General features: G+C 44.9%; 1 long non-coding RNA gene across 2 annotated transcripts; it reads right to left on the reverse strand.

Annotated features, from left to right (window-relative positions):
* Window positions 1–9,945: 9,945 nt before the first annotated feature.
* Window positions 9,946–12,013, reverse strand: LOC123121540 (uncharacterized). Of its 2 annotated transcripts, none has more exons than XR_006459778.1 (2): window positions 10,583–12,013; window positions 9,946–10,507 (listed from the first exon to the last, which is right to left on the reverse strand). It is a non-coding gene; the product is annotated as an uncharacterized lncRNA (long non-coding RNA). The 2 variants fall into 2 exon arrangements; XR_006459777.1 differs by having other exon boundaries at window positions 9,946–10,511.
* Window positions 12,014–23,754: the final 11,741 nt, after the last annotated feature.

The raw sequence follows: 23,754 nt of genomic DNA on the forward strand, positions 1-23,754 counted from the left end.
GAGTTGTATATGATGCAACCGGAAGGTTTTGTCGATCCAAAGGGAGCTAACAAAGTGTGCAAGCTCCAGCGATCCATTTATGGACTGGTGCAAGCCTCTCGGAGTTGGAATAAACGCTTTGATAGTGTGATCAAAGCATATGGTTTTATACAGACTTTTGGAGAAGCCTGTATTTACAAGAAAGTGAGTGGGAGCTCTGTAGCATTTCTGATATTATATGTGGATGACATATTGCTGATTGGAAATGATATATAATTTCTGGATAGCATAAAGGGATACTTGAATAAGAGTTTTTCTATGAAAGACCTCGGTGAAGCTGCTTATATATTGGGCATCAAGATCTATAGAGATAGATCAAGACGCTTAATTGGACTTTCACAAAGCACATACCTTGACAAAGTTTTGAAGAAGTTCAAAATGGATCAAGCAAAGAAAGGGTTCTTGCCTGTGTTACAAGGTGTGAAGTTGAGTCAGACTCAATGCCCGACCACTGCAGAAGATAGAGAGAAAATGAAAGATGTTCCCTATGTTTCAGCCATAGGCTCTATCATGTATGCAATGCTGTGTACCAGACCTGATGTGTGCCTTGCTATAAGTTTAGCAGGGAGGTACCAAAGTAATCCAGGAGTGGATCACTGGACAGCGGTCAAGAACATCCTGAAATACCTGAAAAGGACTAAGGATATGTTTCTCGTTTATGGAGGTGACAAAGAGCTAGTCGCAAATGGTTACGTCGATGCAAGCTTTGACACTGATCCAGACGATTCTAAATCGCAAACCAGATACGTGTTTATATTGAACGGTGGAGCTGTCAGTTGGTGCAGTTCTAAACAAAGCATTATGGCGGGATCTACGTGTGAAGCGGAGTACATATCTGCTTCAGAAGCAGCAAATGAAGGAGTCTGGATGAAGGAGTTCATATCCGATCTAGGTGTCATACCTAGTGCATCGGGTCCAATGAAAATCGTTTGTGACAATACTGGTGCAATTGCCTTGGCAAAGGAATCCAGATTTCACAAGAGATCCAAGCACATCAAGAGACGCTTCAACTCCATCCAGGAACAAGTCCAGGTGGGAGACATAGAAATTTGCAAGATACATACGGATCTGAATGTTGCAGACCCGTTGACTAAGCCTCTTCCACGAGCAAAACATGATCAGCACCAAGGCTCCATGGGTGTTAGAATCATTACTGTGTAATCTAGATTATTGACTCTATTGCAAGTGGGAGACTGAAGGAAATATGCCCTAGAGGCAATAATAAAGTTATTATTTATTTCCTTATATCATGATAAATGTTTATTATTCATGCTAGAATTGTATTAACCGGAAACATAATACTTGTGTGAATACATAGACAAACAGAATGCCACTAGTATGCCTCTACTTGACTAGCTCGTTGATCAAAGATGGTTATGTTTCCTAGCCATGGACATGAGTTGTCATTTGATTAACGAGATCACATCATTAGGAGAATGATGTGATTGACTTGACCCATTCCGTTAGCTTAGCACTCGATCGTTTAGTATGTTGCTATTGCTTTCTTCATGACTTATACATGTTCCTATGACTATGAGATTATGCAACTCCCGTTTACCAGAGGAACACTTTGTGTGCTACCAAACGTCACAACGTAACTGGGTGATTATAAAGGTGCTCTACAGGTGTCTCCAAAGGTACTTGTTGGGTTGGCGTATTTCGAGATTAGGATTTGTCACTCTGATTGTCGGAGAGGTATCTCTGGGCCCACTCGGTAATGCACATCACTATAAGCCTTGCAAGAATTGCAACTAATGAGTTAGTTGCGGGATGATGTATTACGGAACGAGTAAAGAGACTTGTCGGTAATGAGATTGAACTAGGTATTGAGATACCGACGATCGAATCTTGGGCAAGTAACATACCGATGACAAAGGGAACAACGTATGTTGTTATGCGGTTTGACCGATAAAGATCTTCATAGCATATGTGGAAGCCAATATGAGCATCCAGGTGCCGCTATTGGTTATTGACCGGAGACGTGTCTCGGTCATGTCTACATAGTTCTCGAACCCGTAGGGTCCGCACGCTTAAAGTTCGATGACGGTTATATTATGAGTTTATGTGTTTTGATGTACTGAAGGTTGTTTGGAGTCCCAGATGTGATCACGGACATGACGAGGAGTCTCAAAATGGCCGAGACGTAAAGATTGATACATTGCACGACTATGTTTGGACATCGAAAGGTTCCGGAAGGTTTCGGACATTTATCGGAGTACCGGGGGTTACCGGACCCCTCCCCCCCGGGAACTAATGGGCCTTGTTGGGCCCTAGTGGAGAGAGAGAGGGGCCGGCCAGGGCAAGAGGCGCCCCCTCCCCTTAAGTCCGAATGGGACAAGGAAGGGGGGGGGCGGCGCCCCCTTGCCTTTCCCCTCTCCCACTCCTTCCTCCCCCTCCTTCTTGGACTAGGAAAGGGAGGGGCAAACCTACTTGGAGTAGGTTTCTCCCTCCTAGGGCGCGCCACCCCCTTGGCCGGCCCTCTCCTCCTCCCCCCTTTATATATGGAGGAGGGGGGACACCCCATAGACACAACAATTGATCTCTTGATCTCTTAGCCATGTGCGGTGCCCCCCTCCACCATAATCCACCTCGATAATATCGTAGCGGTGCTTAGGCGAAGCCCTGCGTCGGTAGAACATCATCATCGTCACCACGCCGTCATGCTGACGGAACTCTCCCTCAAAGCTCAGCTGGATCGGAGTTCGAGGGACGTCATCGAGCTGAACGTGTGCTGAACTCAGAGGTGCCGTGCGTTCGGTACTTGATCAGTCGGATCGTGAAGACGTACGACTACATCAACCGCGTTGTGCTAACGCTTCCGCTTTCGGTGTACGAGGGTACGTGGACAACACTCTCCCTCTCGTTGCTATGCATCACCATGATCTTGCGTGTGCGTAGGAATTTTTTTGAAATTACTACGTTCCCCAACAATAGGTACTGCTTGAACTCGGTGAGGCAGAGCTTCACCGAGTCCGAATCATTGGTGTACATCACATTCAACTTGGTGCAGCCATGGGACTGAATGGTGAACTCAAAGGTGAACTCCTTGCTGAAGTCCATATCCAGCAGGCTCACCTCTCGAATCACCATGGGAGTCTCTTCAAGTGAACGAGCGGGTAGGTGGCGGCAGCAGTTCGTTTTTTAGCTCTTGGGGAACTGGATTCAACAGTAAACTGAGTGTGTACAGGCGACAACAGTTACTACCCCTCCCTCGCCCGTTGCACGCTCGGCAGAACATGCATCCTTGGTGCATTCAAACGCCTCCATTAAGAAACCTATTCTGGCCACACATCGGTTCACGAGCGGGTTTGTATTGGTAGTGTAATAACAAGTGTTAGTGGTCACTTTACTTAAATTTAATTAGCTTTAATTAAAATTTATTCTTAAAACAAGCAATGCATTGGCTTGTTCTATCAGTGCCATAGGATCGATCAACATGCACAACAATTAGAATTATTATTCTCAGGACACACACGATCAGCACATTTGTGGCACTTTCACACAAATAATACTACCAAGTTTGAACTGTTTGTTATGGTTGCTGTCCTGTGCATTATCATGCCGTGTTTCCCAGCTTGCAAGATTCAGAACCAGCAAATAAGATTCAAATAATAAGTACAACAAAGATGCCTACACATCTCATTGATTCCCAGCTTGCAAGATTCAGAACCAACAAATAAGATTCAAATAATAAGTACAACAAAGATGCCTACACATCTCATTGATTCCCAGCTTCCAAGATTCAGAACCAACGAATAAGATTCAAATAATAAGTACAACAAAGATGCCTACACATCTCATTGATTCCCAGCTTGCAAGATTCAAAACCAACAAATAAGATTCAAATAATAAGTACAACAAAGATGCCTACACATCTCATTGATTCCCAGCTTCCAAGATTCAGAACCAACAAATAAGATTCAAATAATAAGTACAACAAAGATGCCTACACATCTCATTGATTCCCATCTTGCAAGATTCAGAACCAACAAATAAGATTCAAATAATAAGTACAACAAAGATGCCTACATATCTCATTGATTCCCAGCTTGCAAGATTCAGAACCAACAAATAACATTCAAATAATAAGTACAACAAAGATACGTACACATCTCATTGATTCCCAGCTTGCAAGATTCAGAACCAATAAATAACATTCAAATAATAAGTACAACAAAGATGCCTACACATCTCATTGATTCCTAGCTTGCAAGATTCAGAACCAACCCATTAGAGCCTTTTGATAAAGTGAATATCGGGATTAAATCCATCTTGGCTAGCCGTGTCATACAACCAAAGAACTTGGTGAATGCTCTTGACCATCACAACATTTGTAGTTGAGTATTCCTATTTGCATAGATAAGAAAGAGCATGATTAATAGTGGCGCTAGTTGAAGTCAACCTGCAACTCCACTCGATGATTCAACTCAAGCGAATTTTCTTGAAGTTCACCTGAAATGAAGCAAAGATTGCATCATTCAGCTAGCAAGAAGTACTTGCTCTCATGAGCTGGCAGGTTCTTCTTTAGTAGTTGCACTAAAATTGAGCAACATTAAGGTTGGTTGTCCGGCTCATGTAAGGTGCAACTATAATTTGCTTATCCTTTTGTGTAGTTCCACTAAAATAAAGTGCCATTGTGGTGACAGTGATGGCTCATCTTGCAAAGGCTAATAAAATGTTGCACGAGATTACCAGCAGAATTTGACGGAGATTTTTGAAACTCCAATCACCATTTTGTGCAGTTCCACCAAAATTGAGAGATGTTGCCTGATACGTCTCCAACATATCTATAATTTTTGATTGTTCCATGCTGTTATATTATCAATCTTGGATGTTTTATAATCATTTTATAGTCATTTTATATCATTTTTTGGTACTAACCTATTGACATAGTGCCAAGTGCCAGTTGCTATTTTCTGCATGTTTGTTACAAAGCAGGAAATCAATATCAGACGGAGTCCAAACGCAACAAAACTTTACGGAGATTTTTTTGGACCAGATGGAACGTAATGGGCCCTGGCTGCGCCTGGGGGGTGCCTCGAGGAGGGCACAGACCACCAGGGCGCTCCAGGAGGCCCAGGCGCGCCCTGGTGGGTTATGCCCACCTCGGGTGCCCCCTAGACCGCCTCTTTGCTCTATAAATACCCCAATATTCCAGAAACCCTAGGAACATGGACGAAATATACATCCAGCCGCCGGAGAATCCAGAACCACCAGATCCAATCTAGACACCATCTCGGATGGGGTTCACCACCTCCATTGGTGCCTCTCCGATGATGCGTGAGTAGTTCTTTGTAGACCTTCGGGTCCGTAGTTAGTAGCTACATGGCTTCATCTCTCTCTCTGAATTCTCAATACAATGGTCTCTTGGAGATCCATATGATGTAACTCTTTTGCGGTGTGTTTGTTGGGATCGATGAACTTTGAGTTTATGATCAGATCTATCTTTTTATATCCATGAAAGTATTTGAGTTTCTTTGATCTCTTCTATGCATGATCTCTTATAGCCTCGTATTTCTTCTCCGATATTTGGGTTTTGTTTGGCCAACTTGATCTATTTATCTTGCAATGGGAAGAGGTGCTTTGTAGTGGGTTCGATCTTACGGTGCTTGATCCCAATGACAGAAAGGGAACCGTGTCGGATTTTGGGTTCCGGCAAAACCCTTGAGATTCGAACACTGGCGTGCGCACGAAGATCTCCCCCTACCTAATCACGCCCTCAGCCTCACCGCGATCTCAAAGCCTAGCTCATCGAACCCGCAACACAAGAGACACGAGATTTATACTGGTTCGGGCCACTGTTGCGGTGTAATACCCTACTCCAGTGTGGTGTGGTGGATTGCCTCGCAGGCAGATGATGAACAATACAAGGGGAAGAATAGCCTCCTGAGGAGAGGTGTTCTTGTGCTTGGTAAACTTGTGTGGCTGAGGGAGAGCTCAATCATTCGTCTATGGTTGTGGCTAGCCCTATTTATAGAGGTCCTGGTCCTCTCACCAAATATTGAGCGGGAAGGGAGCCAACAACGGCCAAATTCGAAGGGAGACAACTAGTACAAGTTATCCTGACTAAAGGTGGTCTTTGCCTGCCAAAGGCTCTGGTGGTGACGCCGTCTTGGGCTACACGGTGACCTCCGTCCTGCCGTCCTGCTGGTCTTGGTCTCATTGCACCGATATGGGAACCTTTGCCTGATGCCTCAGGACTCCTTGCCTGCGTTTGCCCCCTAGCACCAAAGAGGAAACGAGGACACTGCGCACGCTGGCGCCCGCCTGGCTCCGGTCGTCATGGCTTGCGTCACAGGAACCTCGCGAGGTGTCCCTTGCCTTGATCTCTCTGCCCCTCACGAGCCAGCCTAGTGAGGCTGCTCCCGAGGAGGTCTTGTGTCGTCCGCCTCGCGGGGCTTGGCCCTTCGCAAGGGTCTTGAGTGTTTACTGGTGAAGATAGGTCGTACGGTGCCGCTGGTGGAGCCATGTCGTGGGCCGCAGGCAGGTAAGTCTGGGGACCCCCGTTCCCAGCACGCCGACAAACCGACATGTATGTATCGTTGCTACTAAGGATAAAATGATGGGGTCTATCTCTACATAGATAGATCTTGTCTACATCATGCCATCGTTCTTATTGCATAACTCCATTTATCCATGAACGTAATACACTAGATGCATGCTGGATAGCGGTCGATGTGTGGAGTAATAGTAGTAGATGCAGGCAGGAGTCGGTCTACTAATGATCATTGCCTGGATATCATCATGAGTATTTGAAATTCTATCAATCCCAACAGTAATTTGTTCACCCACCGTTTGCTATTTTTCTCGAGAGAAGCCACTAGTGAAACCTACGGCCCCCGGGTCTCTTTCTCATATATTTGCCTTTGCGATCTACTTTTTCCTTGCATTTATTTTCAGATCTATTGAACCAAAAATACAAAAATACCTTGCTGCAATTTATTCTTATTTATTTTATTTGGCGTTCGATCTATCAATTTACTACAAATTGACCTCACGTCTGTTTGCCTACTTGAGGCGCCATACCCCGGAAGGGATTGACACCCTTTAACACGTCGGGTTGCGAGGATTTGTTATCTGTGTGCACGGGCTGTTTACGTTGTGTTGCTTGGTTCTCCTAATCACAAATCTCATCTCCTTGCAATTTACATTATTTTCCATTTGCCTCTCGTTTTCCTCTCCCCCACTTCACAAAAAATTGCTGTTTTATTCGCCTCTCTTTTTCGTTCGCCGTTTTCTTGCCGGATCTGTTTTTGAGTGCAATCTTGTTGTGTAGTCTTCATGACTCAAGAGAACACCAAGTTATGTGATTTCTGATACGTCTCCAACGTATATATAATTTATGAAGTATTCATGCTGTTATTTTATCATTCTTGGGTGTTTTACAATCATTTTATAGCAACTTTATATCATTGTTTTGGGACTAACCTATTGGTCCAGTGCCCAGTGCGAGTTGCTGTTTTTTGCTTGTTTTTTACATCACACGAAATCAATATCAAACGGAGTCCAAACACCAAGAAATTGTTAGAGATTTTTTTGACTAGAAGGAACCCAATGGGCTAGAGCTGCACCTGGGGGGGGGTGCCCCGAGGGGTTCACAACCCACCAGGGCGCGCCAGGGCCCCCTGGCGCGCCCAGGTGGGTTGTGCCCACCTCGGTGGCCTCCCGCACCCCTCTTTGCACTATAAATTCCGAAATATTCCGAAACCCCACGGGGTTAACCTAGATCATAAGTTCCGCCGCCGCAGGGCTCCGTAGCCACCGAAAACCAATCTAGACCCGTTCTGGCACCCTGCCAGAGGGGGGAATCATCTCCGATGGCCATCTTCATCATCCCGGCGCCCACCACGATGAGGAGGGAGTAGTACACCCTCGGGGTTGAGGGTTTGTACCAGTAGCTATGTGTTTAATCTCTCTCTCTCTCTCTCTCTCTCGTGATCTATATCATGGGCTTTATTAGCATAGTCAGATCATATGATGTCTCTCCCCTCTATACTCCTATTGTGATGAATTGAATCTTTACCCTTTGAAGTTTTGTCATGTCGGATTGAATATTCAGAGATGAGAACACATAATGTATGTCTTGCGGTATGAATACTTGAGGTGACATTGGGGTATCTTATTGATTCACTTGATATATGTTATGGCATTCAACTTGCGGATCCCCCCGGTGATATTGGGGTAATCTTTGCATAGGGGTTGATGCACGTTTTTATTATATTTTCTCCGATAGAAACTTTGGGGTCCCCTTGTAGTTCTTTGTGTGGATTGAGTATTATGAATATGAATATGCTTTGGTGTTATTCTAGTACGAACTCTAGGATAGATCGAACAGAAAAAATAGCTTTGCGTTATACTCTTGAATAGATCGAGCGGAAAGAATAGCTTTGAGGTGGTTTCGTACCCTACAAACAATTCCTATCTTTTGTTCTCCGCAAATAGGAACTCGGGAGTGATTCTTTATTGTACTTTGAGGGATAATCATATGATCCAACTATGTTAGCACTGTTGAGAGATTGCACTAGTGAAAGTACGGACCCTAGGCCTTATTTTTAAGCATTGCAATACCGTTTTTGTGCCCGTTTACTATTTACTACCTTGCTGTTTTTATTTATTCAGATTACAAAAATATATCTCTACCATCAATATTACACTTTTATCACCATCTGTTCGCCGAACTAGTGCCCTTGCCATTGTATTGGGTGTGTTGGGGACACAAGAGATTTCTTGTATTTGGTTGCAGGGTCATTTGAGAGAGACCATCTTCATCCTACACCTCTCACGGATTGATAAACCTTAGATCATCCACTTAAGGGAAAATTGCTACTGTCCTACAAAACTCTGCGCTTGGAGGCCCAACACGTGTCTACAAGAATAAAGTTGCATAGTAGACATCAAGCTCTTTTCTGGCGTCGTTGCCGGGGAGGTGAGTGCTTGAACGTATATCTTTAGATCTTGCAATTAAATCTTTTAGTTTCTTGTTTTATCACTAGTTTGGTTCATAAAACAAAACTACATAAAAATGGAATTTAGGTTGCATCCTATTATTGATCATCTTTATAATATTTTTCTTGAAAATGATGGTTCGAAAAATTGTGCTCAATTGTTAGAAGAAGAAGTCAATAAAATGCTTGGCACAAAATATTTGAATGATGAGCATGATTGCAATGTTGTTCGTGTGAATTCTTTGAATATCCAAAATGCTAATGATGATTGCACAAGTCATGACAAAAATGTTTCTTATGAGCATGTCACTTTTTGCGGAGTGAATTGGGAGTGCCTTTGCACACCAAAAAGGGAAGATAGATTTTGTAAGAAGCATAAATATTTAGAGACGAGAAAGTTGCAAGAGATTCTAGATGATTGTGCTGAAAGCTTTAAATTTTTTCGCCATCCTTGTGAACTTTGCAATGAACATGGTCATTTAAAACTCCCATGCAAATTCTTTCATGATCAAATCCTGTCCAAAAATTGTGATAACTTGATTACCCTTGAGCATCATAAAGAGCTTAGTCTCCTTTTGGGGTATAAAGAAATGAAACATATAACTAAGGGTATTCCAAAATTTAATATCGAGAGATTTCTTGATTTTGATCTAAAATAAATTTATATGTTTTGTGCGGTAAATTGCATTGGGAATCCTTATGTTGCCAAATACTTAAAGACAAGAAAACAAATGGTTAGCGGTTGAAGGAGGAGAATATTATGACCCGGATTCCCCGCTCCGAGCCGGCCGTGGCATCTCCTCACCTCGTTGACCCACCTGTTTCTCTCTCTACCGCGGGTCAGCCCGGCCGTAAGTCGCCCGGCCAGCTCGCCGCTGTGCAAAAACTGCCCCGGACCGATTTGTTCATCGCAAGTTGCAATTCATGCGTCCATGATCACTGCTACTTCGGAGAAGAAGAATTGCAGCAGTGCATGCCTGACTACTACTGGGGTGTTTTCCGTGTCATCACATAAAGGCATCAACCGAAGCCAAACAACCGAAGCAAGCTACACATCAGCTTGATAGAATCACGCCGAGGCCACCACCGCCCATGGACGCAGCACTGCTGTCGTCCGCCAGAGACGCCGCCGCTCCTGGGTTACGACCGCGACGCTCAGCCACCTCCGCGTATGCTAGTCTTGGTCAGGAGTGAGCGCTGAATCGAGTCCACTGCCATGATCAACGGAGCGCACCTCGAACTGGCCCTTCCCTCGCCCGTGTCGCCTCTGAGATGCCTTAGTCCGCTTCAAGACACTGATGTTGGGCCGGGTCTGACCCGCAGTGGCCTCGCCTCCGCGATCTCAAGCTCACTGCCACTCTGCACCACTACCGAGGACGCCGCCGAGCGGCCTCATCAAGTCGCCCCCGTTGAGCTGCTATCCTTGCGAGTCACCATACCTCCACCCTGAGCCGGCCTCGCTCCGCCTTGGCTTTGTTTTAGCCTGCTCCGAGCAACCAGTACTGCTACAAGCCGCCGGGACCCTGCCTGGTCATATATGAGGGTCAGAGTTCAAGAACTTGCTGAAGGAACATATTTGAAGAATTATGATTACATACGCTGTTGTTGAGGGTGTTTGCCTTTGCCTCGCCGGGTGCTTCATCCGCGTTGCCGAGCCGCCCTTCGCTTGAAACTGCTGAGACCGTAACCCGCCGGCGCCCCTGTTGAGCCGCCGCTACTCCACCTCTGTCATGATCCGGAGTCTCCGATCCAGCTTGTACTATTGCTAAATCGCCGCTCCGGGTTACCTCTGTCATTGAGCCCCTATTGAGCAGTTAGGAGAAGCCACCTCCACTGTGGTCGGCCCGGCCGGGGGTTTCCTCGAGCCGCCTCGTTCCGCCATGGATGAGCCGCCCGCTTTGGAGCTGCTCTATTGACCCGTCGGCGTGGCACTGAGTCGCCCCCAACCCTGCTCCGGTTCTGCCGCATTTCCTCCTCCGCCGGCTTACAATGGCTACGAGTCGCCGCCTCCTAACCATCTCGGTTGTGAGTCGCCTCTTTCAGGACGACCCTGAGCTGCCGTTCTTCGCCTCTGCCTCCACAAGCCGTCGCCACTGCGGCTGACACCCGCAGCCTCATCTCGAACCGCTGCCGTCGAGGCCTTCTCTTCGAGTAGCCACCCGTAACTTCGCCACTTCGAGAACCTGCAGCTGCCGCCGTTAAGGCCTACACCCTCGCCTTGAGTCGCCGAGGGGCTCGCGGCAGTCACGGCTTATCAAGCCGGCCCCGCAGGAGTCGCCGCAAGTTGACTCGCCTCGCACCCGCGGCCGAAGCTGAACCGGCGCGTCTCGCCCGTCCTCGTGCCTCCACCGCGACCAGCTCTTGCCACTGTAATCCACCTCGCCACAGGATTCCTCACAGCAGCCGTGTCGACCTGCCGCTGGAGAATCGCCCTGTGTTGAAGTTACCGCCGGAGCGCCGCCCCGCGTCGAACCAGCCTCCGAGCCGCCCCGACGCCCTCCTGCTCCGGCCGTGTCTGCCTCAAGTCACCACCGGGCTTGTCTCCGCAGCGCCTTCACCTCTGCTTTGAGCCGCCCTCAAGCCGTTCGCTGCTCCTGCTACGAGCTGCCATCTCCGTCGCCATGGGCCGCCTGCCTTCCGCTCGGTGCTGCCGCAGTGTCAAGCCGCCCCTCTGCAAGTCGCCTCGCTGTGGCCCTTTCTCTGCTTCCATCTCCACAGAGAGCCAAGTCGCCGCCTGAGCCGTCACTTCGGCGCCCGCTCACCCGCACGGCCTCGGCCTTGACCGGTTCAGGTTGCAGCGGCATGCCCGCCGGCCCACGGCCCTGTGCAGGCCGGCTCCTGCATCCCCCGGCCAGCTCCCTGTGCGCCTCGGCCGTCTGGATTTCCTCCGGCTACCCTATTGGCTGAAGAGAAAGAAAAAGAAAAAAGGCGTTTACGGAGCCCACAAGAGAAACAAGAGCCAAAAAAAGCCTGGAGACGTCAGTGACTCGGCTGGTCCAGGGGTTTCCATCCTGTTCACGCCAGGCGACCTCACGAGTGCGAGACAGTTCATTGATCCACTCGGAACAAATATCAGGTTATATTTTTCTATGATACTTCTGCCAATGCAACTTTCATTGAACATCTTACTTTTGACTTGTATTATACTGTATACACAGGTCAATCAGCTAATGGCTGTCAAACAAAAGTGGTTGCCGTCACCAGAGGCCGTGCCAGCCTTCGCCCTGCCAACAGTGATGCACCTGTTCGCATGAGCGGTTTAATAAGCGTACACAAGTTGTCCCTCCTGCAGTCCGGTCTATTCCGACAATTCTGAAGCAAATTATATTATATTATCGGCCTCCGTCCGCACCGGATAGCTCAATGGACAGGTGTACAAGTCGCCACCACTGCAGCTTGGCATTCTGCTATTCAACTATATGCCGATTTATATCACGGTCAAGTATGGAGAATCTCAAGACCACTCCTTGAGTCGCCCTGAGACTCGGGGGCTACGATGACATGACTCAGTAAATGACTGACAGTTTAAAGCAAGTCAAGAACTCCGGGTCAATGGAAGGAAGATAACCCGGTCCCGGAGGCTACTGCTATATTGATGAAAATTTAAAAGGCCGTCAGAAAATTTCTGGCTCAAAATGAAGATTCCGGCTTAAAATCCGGCTCAAGAGACATCTCTCTCCCATAAAGCTTTGAAACTCTCAATATCCGGTTTAAAACTCCGGTTGAAAAAGAAATTCATCTCTCGCAAGTTCGAGTTCTCAGAAAAATTAAAGGCTGCCAAAGAGAGCTTGCTGCCATGATGCGCGGTTCAAACATAGGTATCCTGCCTTATGGGCTTATCTTATTATGGTTACATGGGGGCTTCCTGCTCAGTGAGCGAAGCTATGATTACCCTTTGATCCGGCTTATACGCCATGCTAACAAAACATTTGGGGGCTTGCTACCCAAGTTAAAGGGACCAAAGAGAGTCTGTTGCAAAAGCACAACTCAAACATAGGTGCCCATTGAGCACAACTCAAAAATATTGCTTGGGGGCTCTTTGTTCTAAAGGACAGGAGTTTTTATGACCCTTGTAATAGGCTTAAAAGCCAGGCTTGGAAGCCAGGTGTATTCACCTAAAACCCCGGGTTATCCTGCCTTTTTAAGTCTGCCACTCCGCCCAGGTAATCCTGGAACAACCCGCCATACTTTTGACAAGTCAATCTTATACAGACCCTGAACTTGTCAAAGTTAAAACGATGATTGGTTGTGTGAGGTCCGGCTTATAAGGTTTGTATGAAGGTTTAACTCAGTGGTCGTGCGGCCCGTGAAAACACTTGAGTTTTAGGCCTGGCCGCCTATGAAAGCCTTGATTTTTTGTTGTTTGATTTGAACATTTTTTGAGGTTTTTTCTTATATGACATAGTAATACATGGTTAAAAAAATCGATGAGGGCTGTGATGCCTTATGGTTTATACATGAGACTACCCGGTGTTTATTAACCCGGCCTGGCTTTCGACTATAAGTCACCAGTACATGATGATATTAAATATTTGGAAGCATTGTGCTCTAAGGTTTGGGATATTACCCCTTTCAGCTTATGGCAACATAAGCCGACAATATGTGACAATTCAACAGAGCATTATGTGCTCAAATTTTTGGGTTATCACCCTTACTGCATTGGTTTGATAAGCCGACAGTATGATCAAATATCACAGGAACCGGTTTTTAAACCGGGTTATATTATTCAAATCTTTAATAGCCAACATGGCTGGATTTTTATTATGGTTATCAATAACTAGTATTATGATTGAGGTTTTCAAAGTCGCTTTAGCGCAATGGCTATTATTTTATCAATGGATATGATTTATTCTACAATGGAAGGAATAGTCCCGAGTCGTTGCAGGCTTACGACCCGGCACTTGGGGGCTACATTATTCAAGTTGAGATCACACAAATATGCAAGTCCCATGTCACTACCAGCATGCACCATGGCACTTGGGGGCTAATGCAAAGTCATTTTTAGTTCACCTTATTGAAGACCCGACTCATCACATTATAATGAGCCGACCCTTGGGGGCTACCAATTGCTCCTGTTAAAAATCACACAAGCCTTATTCCCTTATATTCAAGGGTCCATTGCTCAGTTGGTAAAGCACAAAGCTCTTAACCTTGTGGATGTGGGTTCAAGCCCCATGATGGGGGATACACGTTGCTGTACAAGTCTACATGATCATATCTATAAAGTCCCTGCTCCTTATTGCATAATAACCCGACCCTTGGGGGCTACACTGGTTGAAGTTTTTATGAGCATAAGACAATTACAAGTCCCAGGTTGCTGCAAGCATGACAACCCGGCACTTGGGGGCTACATATGTGGAATACTCAGTTTATGACTAATGATTGAGATGAACAACCTGAATTTCTTCAAGCTTGTGACATTCATATTGAAGCAAGTCTTAAGCTGTTACTACGTTTCCTTCTTAAGACTTGGGGGCTACAAGTGATATACAAATAAGGGGGTACGCTTTCAAAGCTGATGTTAACAAACAATTATGACCCGGTGCCATCAATATTTATAAACCGGCAATTTTGGCAATGATAAGCCGACAAGTTTTACATCTTTAAGCCGGCTGAAAATCAGATGAGTATTTCAAGACTAATATTTTTTGTTAAGCATTGGGAGGTGAATCAAATGAATTATCCTTCATAGTATTTCTCTGTGAGAAACCAATGTCAGCAAACTGAGTATGAAGCTGGCCTATTGACCCGGATTTTCTAGAAGAAGGAAATGGCAAGGACTTAAGGATGTTCAGGTGCCGACTTACAAGAATATTTAACCCGGAGCACAACCTGTTAAATTTGTTCTTGTGTTTTGTTTACAGGATTAGTTTAACATGGATAAATCCAAATTAAACTGGGGGCTAATGTCGGGGATATACCCCGCAGTATGACCCGGCCGGGACTTGGTGTTTCATTGGTAACCTGGCAGATGTTAAGTCAGATGATAAGCCAGATGGTAAGTCAGATGGTAACCCGGCAGATGTTAAGTTAGATCATAAGCCGGCAGATGATAAGCCAGATGGTAAACTGGCAGACAGTTAAGTCAGATGGTAAACCGGCAGATAGTTAAACCAGATTATAAACCGGCGGACAGTCATAACCCAGCAGACAGAGTCGCCTGGGGTTAATAAGCCCGATACGTTAAGAAGCCCAAGATGTTAAGAAGCCCATGAAGAGAAGTCAGAATAGTTTAAGTCTTAGACCGAGATGGACTCTACATGTAACCCGCCCCTTCAACTTATATAAGGAGGGCAGGGCACCCCAAGAGGAGACAAGAAATAATCTTAAGGCTAGACACAACTAGGAGAGCCGGTTTACGGTGACTCCCTGATGATCATAATGAGACCTAGCCATAAACAACATGTATGGTTATTACCAGATGATGTTTACCGGAGCCCGAAGCTGTCTAAACCTTTGTCTTGTGTTGTGTCTCTCGACTCCGATCAACCCCTCTCAAGCTACCACATAGATGCGTTGGCCTCACGACTAAGTCCTCACACTAAGACATCTGTCGTGACAATTCCACCACAAATGGAGTATAAAGAGATTACTAATGAAAGGGAAAATGTTTCCCAAAACCCTCCTAGTGTTTATTATGATGAATCAGGTAACGAGGAGGAGCTTCCTATCCAATCAATCTTTTCAACAAGAAGCTTGAAAAAATTAATTAAACCCACACATGGTGTGATGAAGAAGAAGAAAAGAAGAAATAATAGAGGTAAAAAGGTATCTCTCCCAAATAATGTTGCTGCCATCACCATCGTGCCTCATGAAAGTGAATCAAATATGTTGACGGAGGATGATGATATTGATGATGATTTTGTTATGCCTATTGCTTGTTGTGATGATTATGACTGGGAAGACAATGATATCCATTATGATCTTGAAAATCTTTTTAGCACTTGCTTGGAAGAATATGAAAATAATGTTTGCTATACTATTGGTGCCATTCATGCTATTGATAAGAATGATTGTGATGATATGAAAAACCACAAGCTTGGGGATGCTATGTTTGATGAGTATGATATGTTTGAAGATTTATTTGCTGGAAATAATGCTTGTCCTAAGCTTGGGGATGCTTTGCTTAATGAATATGATCCTTTGATTCCTTCTACTTTCGATAAGAAAATTTATTATGACGATAGCATGCCTCCTATTTATGATGATTACGTTGATGAAAATGGGTTTGGAGGAGTGTCAACTTTAGGTAGTAGTGATCCCACTATTTTGGAGAGGTAATGACTTTATTTAGTGATACATCCACTATTTTGGAAGTGGTTTCAATTGACTATGACAATAAAGTTGCTATCTATGATGATTATTATGATGACATGTATGCCATAAAGAGTAATAATTTTTCTATGCTTGTGCATCATGAAAGTGCTGTATGTGATAGTTATATTGTTGAATCCAGTCATGATGCCTCTGAAAATTATTATGAGAAAGGAACTTATGCCCTTACATATCTCAATAATATCAAGTTTCTTCTGTGTGTGTTGATTGTTTTGAAGTTACACTTGTTTTGCCTTCCTATGCTAGTTGATTCTTGTTCCCATAAGTTGTTTGCTCACAAAATCCCTATGCATAGGAAGTGGGTTAGACCTAAATGTGCTAGTCATATGCTTCATGATGCTCTCTTTATGTTTCAATTCTTATCTTTTATGCGAGCATCATTGAAATCATCATGCCTAGTTTAAAAGGCATTAAAGAAAAGCGCTTGTTGGGAGACAACCCAACACTTTTACCTACTGTTTTTGTGTGTTCACATGATTATTCTACTGTAGTAATCATGTTTTATAGCTTTTATTTCAATAAAGTGCCAAGTAAAGCCTTTGGGATCATGTTGGGTGATAGTTGATTTGATCTTGCTGAAAAATAGAAACTTTTACGCTCAAGAAAATAATTCTCATTTTTAACAGAAGGGTGATTTTGAGTTGATTCTTTTTGCATAAGATTAATATAAAAAATTCTCACGTGGTCCTAAATTTTCAGAATTTTTGGAGTAGCAGAAGTATGGTTTGAGTACAGATCACTACAAACTGTTCTGTTTTTGACAGATTATGTTTTCAATGCATAGTTTGCTTGTCTTCTAGTTTCTATGGCTTATATTGCTCAATATAAATTGTAGAAATGATATGCTACAGTAGGCATTGTGTGAGAACAATTATGAATCTTGTCTTTGACAGTACCAAAAGTGGAATGGTTTGCTCTTTATCATACTAACCTATCTCACAAAGTCCCGTTAAGTTTTGTGTGATTGAAGTTTTCAAGTTTTGGGTGAGATATCGATATGAGGAGAATAAGGAGTGACAAGACCCTAATCTTGGGGATGCCCAAGGCACCCCAAGTTAATATTCAAGGAAGATCCAAGCAACTAAGCTTGGGGATGCCCCGGAAGGCATCCCCTCTTTCGTCTCCAACATTATCGGTAACCTCACTTGGAGCTATGTTTTCATTCATCACATGATATGTGTTTTGCTTGGAGCGTCAAATTTATTTTGTTAGTATTTGCTTGCTGTTATTTAGAATAATGTTTTGCATCTTTTATTTCAATAAAAGTGGCATTGATAGCATGTGCCATGCTTATTTTGCAAGTCTATATGTTGCTGTTTGAAAACAGAAAGTTTACCGCTGTTGCAAAAATTTCCTAGAAAAGTCAGAATGTCATAAAATGTTGAAACTTTTTGCATAATAAGATCTGATATTTTTCTACAGTGTGTTAATTTTTCAGAATTTTTTGAGTTGAATAAGTATTGATACTCTTGCATTCTTTACAGACTGTACTGGTTTGGCAGATTGCTGTTATGTTTGCATTATTTGCATATGTTTGCTTGTTTAATGATTCTATTTGAGGATATGAGTATTAAATATGCAGAGGCATTTAGTATGCAATGTTGAATAATAATTTTAGTGATTTGCTACAGTAGAGAATGATAAGGTTTTTGCATTGGTTTATACAAACTTATCTCACGAGTTCTTGTTGAGTTTTGTGTGGATGAAGTTTTTAAGATTTAGGGAAACCATGATATAAAAGGAATTAAGGAGACACAAAAGCTCAAGCTTGGGGATGCCCAAGGCATCCCAAGATAATATTCAAGAAGTCTCAAGCATCTAAGCTTGGGGATGCCCCGATAGGCATCCCACCTTTCTTCTTCAACAATTGTCGGTTAGTATCGGTTGAGCCTAAGTTTTTGCTTCTTCACATGATGTGTGCTATTATTAGAATGTCATTTTATTTTGTTTTTGCTTGCTGTTTTAATGAAGTACTTAGATCTCAATATCCAGGAAGGCTAAGTAAGCGGCACTCACATCCCGTCAACAAAGCTCTTTTCTATGGAATTACTCTTGTGCTTCACTTATATCCTATGAGTAAATTGTTGAATAAATTGAATGTCATGAAGTTGAAATCATATCATGCCTAGTGGTAGCTTCACATCGGGTTTAGAAAGTGAAATCTTTTGAGGCTTGACAATCACAATATTGGTCATACAAGCAATTCACGAATAATTAGTATAAGGAAGAGAACTTTCAAATGGAAATACACTATCTTGGAAATCTTTTGTGATTGCGAGCCACCATCAAAATAATATATGCCAGAATTGTTGACGTTGGACAAGGAAGACAACATAATGATTTGTGTTTGTTCATATTCACATAGAAGTTAAATTGTCATAGATCCTTCAATATGTGGTGCTTGCCCCCTATCTTTGCTGGCCAAAAATTCCGCACTAAGTAGAGATACTACTTGTGCATCCAAAAACCCTTAAAACCCAAATCTTTTTTCAAGAGTCCACCATACCTACCTAAGGATTGAGCAAGATCCTTCAAGTAAGTTTTCATCGGTGCAATAAGGCAATAAAAATTGCTTCTAAAAGTGTTAGGTCATTTAGTGTAAGAGAAAATTGAGCGTTGTACGAACTTATGATGGCAAAGCAATAAAAGCGACGGACTGCATAATAAAGGTTGCTATCATAAGGGGAAATATAACATGACGTTCTTTTGCACTAAGGGGTTGAGCATACAAACAAATAAGCGCATGGCAACCTCTGCTACCCTCTGCGAAGGGCCTATCTTTTACTTTTCTGTATTTACTTTTATGCAAAGAGTCAAAATATTTCTCTCTATTCCTTTTTATTTTTCTCTTTTGGCAAGCATCATGTGGTGAGGAAAGATCTAGGCACATATGTCCAGTTGAATATGGGTAGCATGAGTTATTATTGTTGACATCACCCTTGAGGTGAATACGTTGGGAGGCAAAACAATAAGCCCCTATCTTTCTATGTGTCCGGTTGAAACATTTTGCTCATGTGTATGCGGTGAGTGTTAGCAATCATAGAAGAGTATAAGATGGTTGAGTATGTGGAGCTCTTACTTAAACTCTGTTGAATAAGTTGAATTGCAATTGCTTGGTGAATAAGAACATAGGTTGTTGTGTTTCAAGAGAATTCATTGTTTAAACCTTAACATGTGAATTGGTTGCTACTATAACACGAGAAGTTTCATAAGAAAGAATTGTTGTTATGATGCTAGGAAAAGTGATTAAAATTATCATTGATCAAACTTATGCACTTTGCTAGCATTCACACTTCATAAATTATTTCTTTTATCATTTACCTACTCGAGGAAGACTAGGAATTAAGCTTGGGGATTGAGGGAGTCCTGGACTAAGGGGTCCTCGGGCGTCTGGCCTGTTGGACATGGGCCGGACTGATGGGCTGTGAAGATACAAGACCGAAGACTCTCACCCGTGTCCGGATGGGACTCTCCTTGGCGTGGAAGGCAAGCTTGGCGTCCGGATATGAAGATTCCTTTCTCTGTAACCGACTTTGTATAACCCTAGTCCTCTCCGGTGTCTATATAAACCGGAGGGCTTAGTCCGTAGAGATAAGGAGAATCATAGTCATACAGGCTAGACTCTTAGGGTTTTAGCCATTACGATCTCGAGGTAGATCAACTCTTGTAATACTCATATTCATCAAGATCAATCAAGCAGGAAGTAGGGTATTACCTCCATAGAGAGGGCCCGAACCTGGGTAAACATTGTGTCCCCCGTCCCCTGTTACCATCAACCTTAGACACACAGTTCGGGACCCCCTACCTGAGATCCGCCGGTTTTGACACCGACATTGGTGCTTTCATTGAGAGTTCCGCTGTGACGTCGAAGACAGGATTGATGGCCCGCCTTGTTATCAAGGACAGTATCACCTTTGGAGGTGCCCTGGCCTCAGGCCAAACCCTACGACTGGGCGGCTTTACCATGACCGCCCCTACGACCGTTAAGCCAACGATGACTTCTCGCGTCATCGAAAACCACCTCCGTGTTAGCTCTGAATACTCCAAACAGATGGATCCGACGGAATTGTCGTCTTTAAACGAACTCCTAGATCGCATCGCCGCTTTGGGGGTCGCTACAGACTACGAGCGGATTGGGCTTAAACCCGACCGAAGAGAAATCAAATCTCCGCCGATCACCCATCAGATAGCGGTAGTAGAGGAGCAGAACGGCAACTCTTCCTCTATATTAAGGACGAACTATGTCTGGATTTCCGAGCTCGAAGAGCCGGATACCTGCCCGCTGAGCGACGTGCCCTGTCCTCCGAACCTAGAATCGGATGATGGGCTTGAAAAATCGGTTGATATCCTGGAGCCCGAACCATTAAGTTTGGAGATTTCCCAAACTCCGGATCCCCAATTGGGTCAGGGCTCGGATTTAAAGCCACCCACCCACCCAGATATACGCGATCTCATGTACATACGGCAGCAGTCTCAGGAAACAGTCCATCACTTTTGGGCTAGATTCCTCCTTGTCAAAGACAAGATTAAAGACTATCGCGACGAAGACGCGATCTCAGCATTCTGCAATAATTGCACGGACGTAGGACTCCTCAATGCCATCAATCACCGTCGCGTATTACACTTCACTAACTTGGCAACCATCATACAAAAGTACTGCGCAATGGAAAAGCGCCTAGAAAACTCAGGCAGCTCTCTGGGAACCACCGGTTTCCACTCAACCCTTCGTCCGGGCAAAAAGGATGCACCCTCGCGGCACACCAGAACCAATAGTAAAGAAATCTTCACGGGGCGCAGAACCGTTCTGGAGGGATGGCTCGATAGACCATGCAAAATACACACAACACCGGACACCATACAACCCCACAGCCTTAGAGCATGTTGGATACTCCGACAAGTGGCCAAGAGCGGCGAGGATATCCTCACCAAAAATACCCCAGAGCAACACCCCACGGAAGATGACGACCCCAGCGTATTGACAGTCTTCGAGACTTTCGCTTCAAATAATCGGCGTAAAAGGGCTTTCCACGACCTCGCCGAAGTCTGCCAAGTCGCAGCAATAAACCCCTGGAACGACACGGTCATAACTTTCAATGCCAGTGACGAACCAAAATTCCGGACAGTCCGGGCACCAGCCGCCTTGGTCCTCAATCCAATTGTGGACGGTTTTCGGCTCACCAAAGTGCTCATGGACGGCGGCAACGGATTAAACCTCATCTATGAGGACACACTCAACAAAATGGATATAGACAGGAGCTGCATCGAGCAAAGTAGCACGACCTTCCGAGGAATCATTCCCAGTCGGGAGGCGCGATGTGCGGGAAAAATCACACTCGACGTGGTATTAGGCACGCCGGAGAATTATCGGTCCGAAAAAAATAACCTTCCAAGTGGCCCCTTTCAACAGTGGATATCACGCCCTATTGGGGCGAGATGCATTTACACGCTTCCAAGCTATACCTCATTATGGGTACATGAAGCTCAAGATGCCTGGGCCCAATGGTATAATCACTCTTGCCAGTGATCCGGACATAGCACTCTGCGCCGAAAACAAAACCGCATCCCTGGCCCTCGAGGCATTGTCCGAAGCCCTCGCGGCCAAAGAATTAACCGCGCTACGCTCCATAGTGGATAGGGATGACGTAATCCTGGACAAGCGACCCAAATCCACCTCCTTTAAACCAGCAGATGAAATAGTCAAATTTCAGGTCCACCCAACGGACCCCAAGAAGACAGCATCCATCGGGGCACAACTCGACCCAACGGTCGATGACGCGCTACGAGAGTTCCTGCATGAAAACCGGGACATATGCCTGGCACCCTTCTGATATGCCAGGAATCCCATGCAGGTTGGCCGAACACAACCTCAATATATTGAAGGGATATAAACCGGTCAAGCAAACACTGCGGCATTTTTCCGAACCCAAACGACAAGATATGGGAGAGGAGCTAGCCAAGTTACTCGAGGCCGGATTCATCAGAGAAATAAAACACCCGGACTGGCTACCAAACCTGGTGATGGTACCAAAGAAGGATAAATCCTGGCGCTTATGCGTCGATTTCAAAGACCTCAACAAGGTCTTCCCTAAGGATCCCTTCCCCCTCCCTCGCATCGATCAGATTATTGATGCAACCGCAGGACAGGACTCACTGTGTTTCCTCGACGCATACTCCGGATACCATCAAATCGAGATGAAGGAGTCCGATCAAGCCGCAACGGCATTCATTACCCCATATGGGCCTTTCTACTTCAACACTATGCCTTTCAGGCTCAAAAATGCTGGCGCCACCTACCAACGCATGATTCAAACATGTCTGGAGAAACAAATCGGCAAGATAGTTGAAGCATATGTGGATGACGTATTCATCAAGAGTAGGCACCTCGAGTCACTAATAGACGACTTACGTCTCACATTCAGCAACCTCCGTACATATGACATCAAGCTCAATCCGGAAAAGTGTGTTTTCCGCGTTCCCGCCGGAAAACTGCTGGGCTTCATCGTTTCCAATAGAGGAATTGAGGCCAATCCAGCCAAAATCTGGGCTCTATCACAATTGGCTATACCAATTGACCTTAAACAGGTCCAAAAACTAGCCGGATGCGTGGCAGCTTTAAGCCGCTTTATCTCCAGATTAGGAGAAAAAGCATTGCCACTGTATCGTCTTCTCCGACGCACTGACCACTTCGAATGGACGGATGTGGCAATGGCCGGACTGGAACAAATAAAGGCTCTTTTAGCGAGCAACCCAATCCTGGCCGCACCAAACGCCGGCGAACCCATGTTATTATACATATCGGCAACACACCAGGTCGTGAGTGCGGTGCTCGTCGTTGGACGAGAGGAGACGGACACATATTCCCGTTTCAGAAGCCGGTCTATTACGTATCCACTGTCCTCACACCATGCAAATCCCGGTACCCTCATTACCAAAAAATAGCATACGCGGTCTTCATGGCATCCCGGAAGCTACGACACTACTTTCAAGAGTGCTCAATCACGGTGGCATCCGAAGTACCACTTAATGACATAATAAACAACCGCGATGCCACGGGCCGGATTGCCAAGTGGGCCATTGAGCTCCTCCCATTTGACATAACATAAAAACCGCGCCGGGCCATTAAATCCCAAGTGCTGGCCGACTTCGTCGCTGAATGGACAGAGGCCGAACTCCCTAAAGAGTACGACACATATTCCAACTTGGTCATGTACTTCGACGGCTCCAAAATGCTGGCGGGCTTGGGAGCGGGCGTTGTCCTAACGTCCCCCACTGGAGATACAGTTCAATACGTACTCCAAATATTATACACAGACTCCAACAATGCAGCTGAATACGAGGCCTTGTTGCATGGTCTTCAGAAGGCTGTCTCCATGGGCATACAACGCCTGGAAGTGCGCGAGGATTCAAACTTGGCAATATCTCAAATAAATGGAGA

Source organism: Triticum aestivum, chromosome 5D (assembly GCF_018294505.1).
Source record: "Triticum aestivum cultivar Chinese Spring chromosome 5D, IWGSC CS RefSeq v2.1, whole genome shotgun sequence".
NCBI lineage: Eukaryota > Viridiplantae > Streptophyta > Magnoliopsida > Poales > Poaceae > Triticum > Triticum aestivum.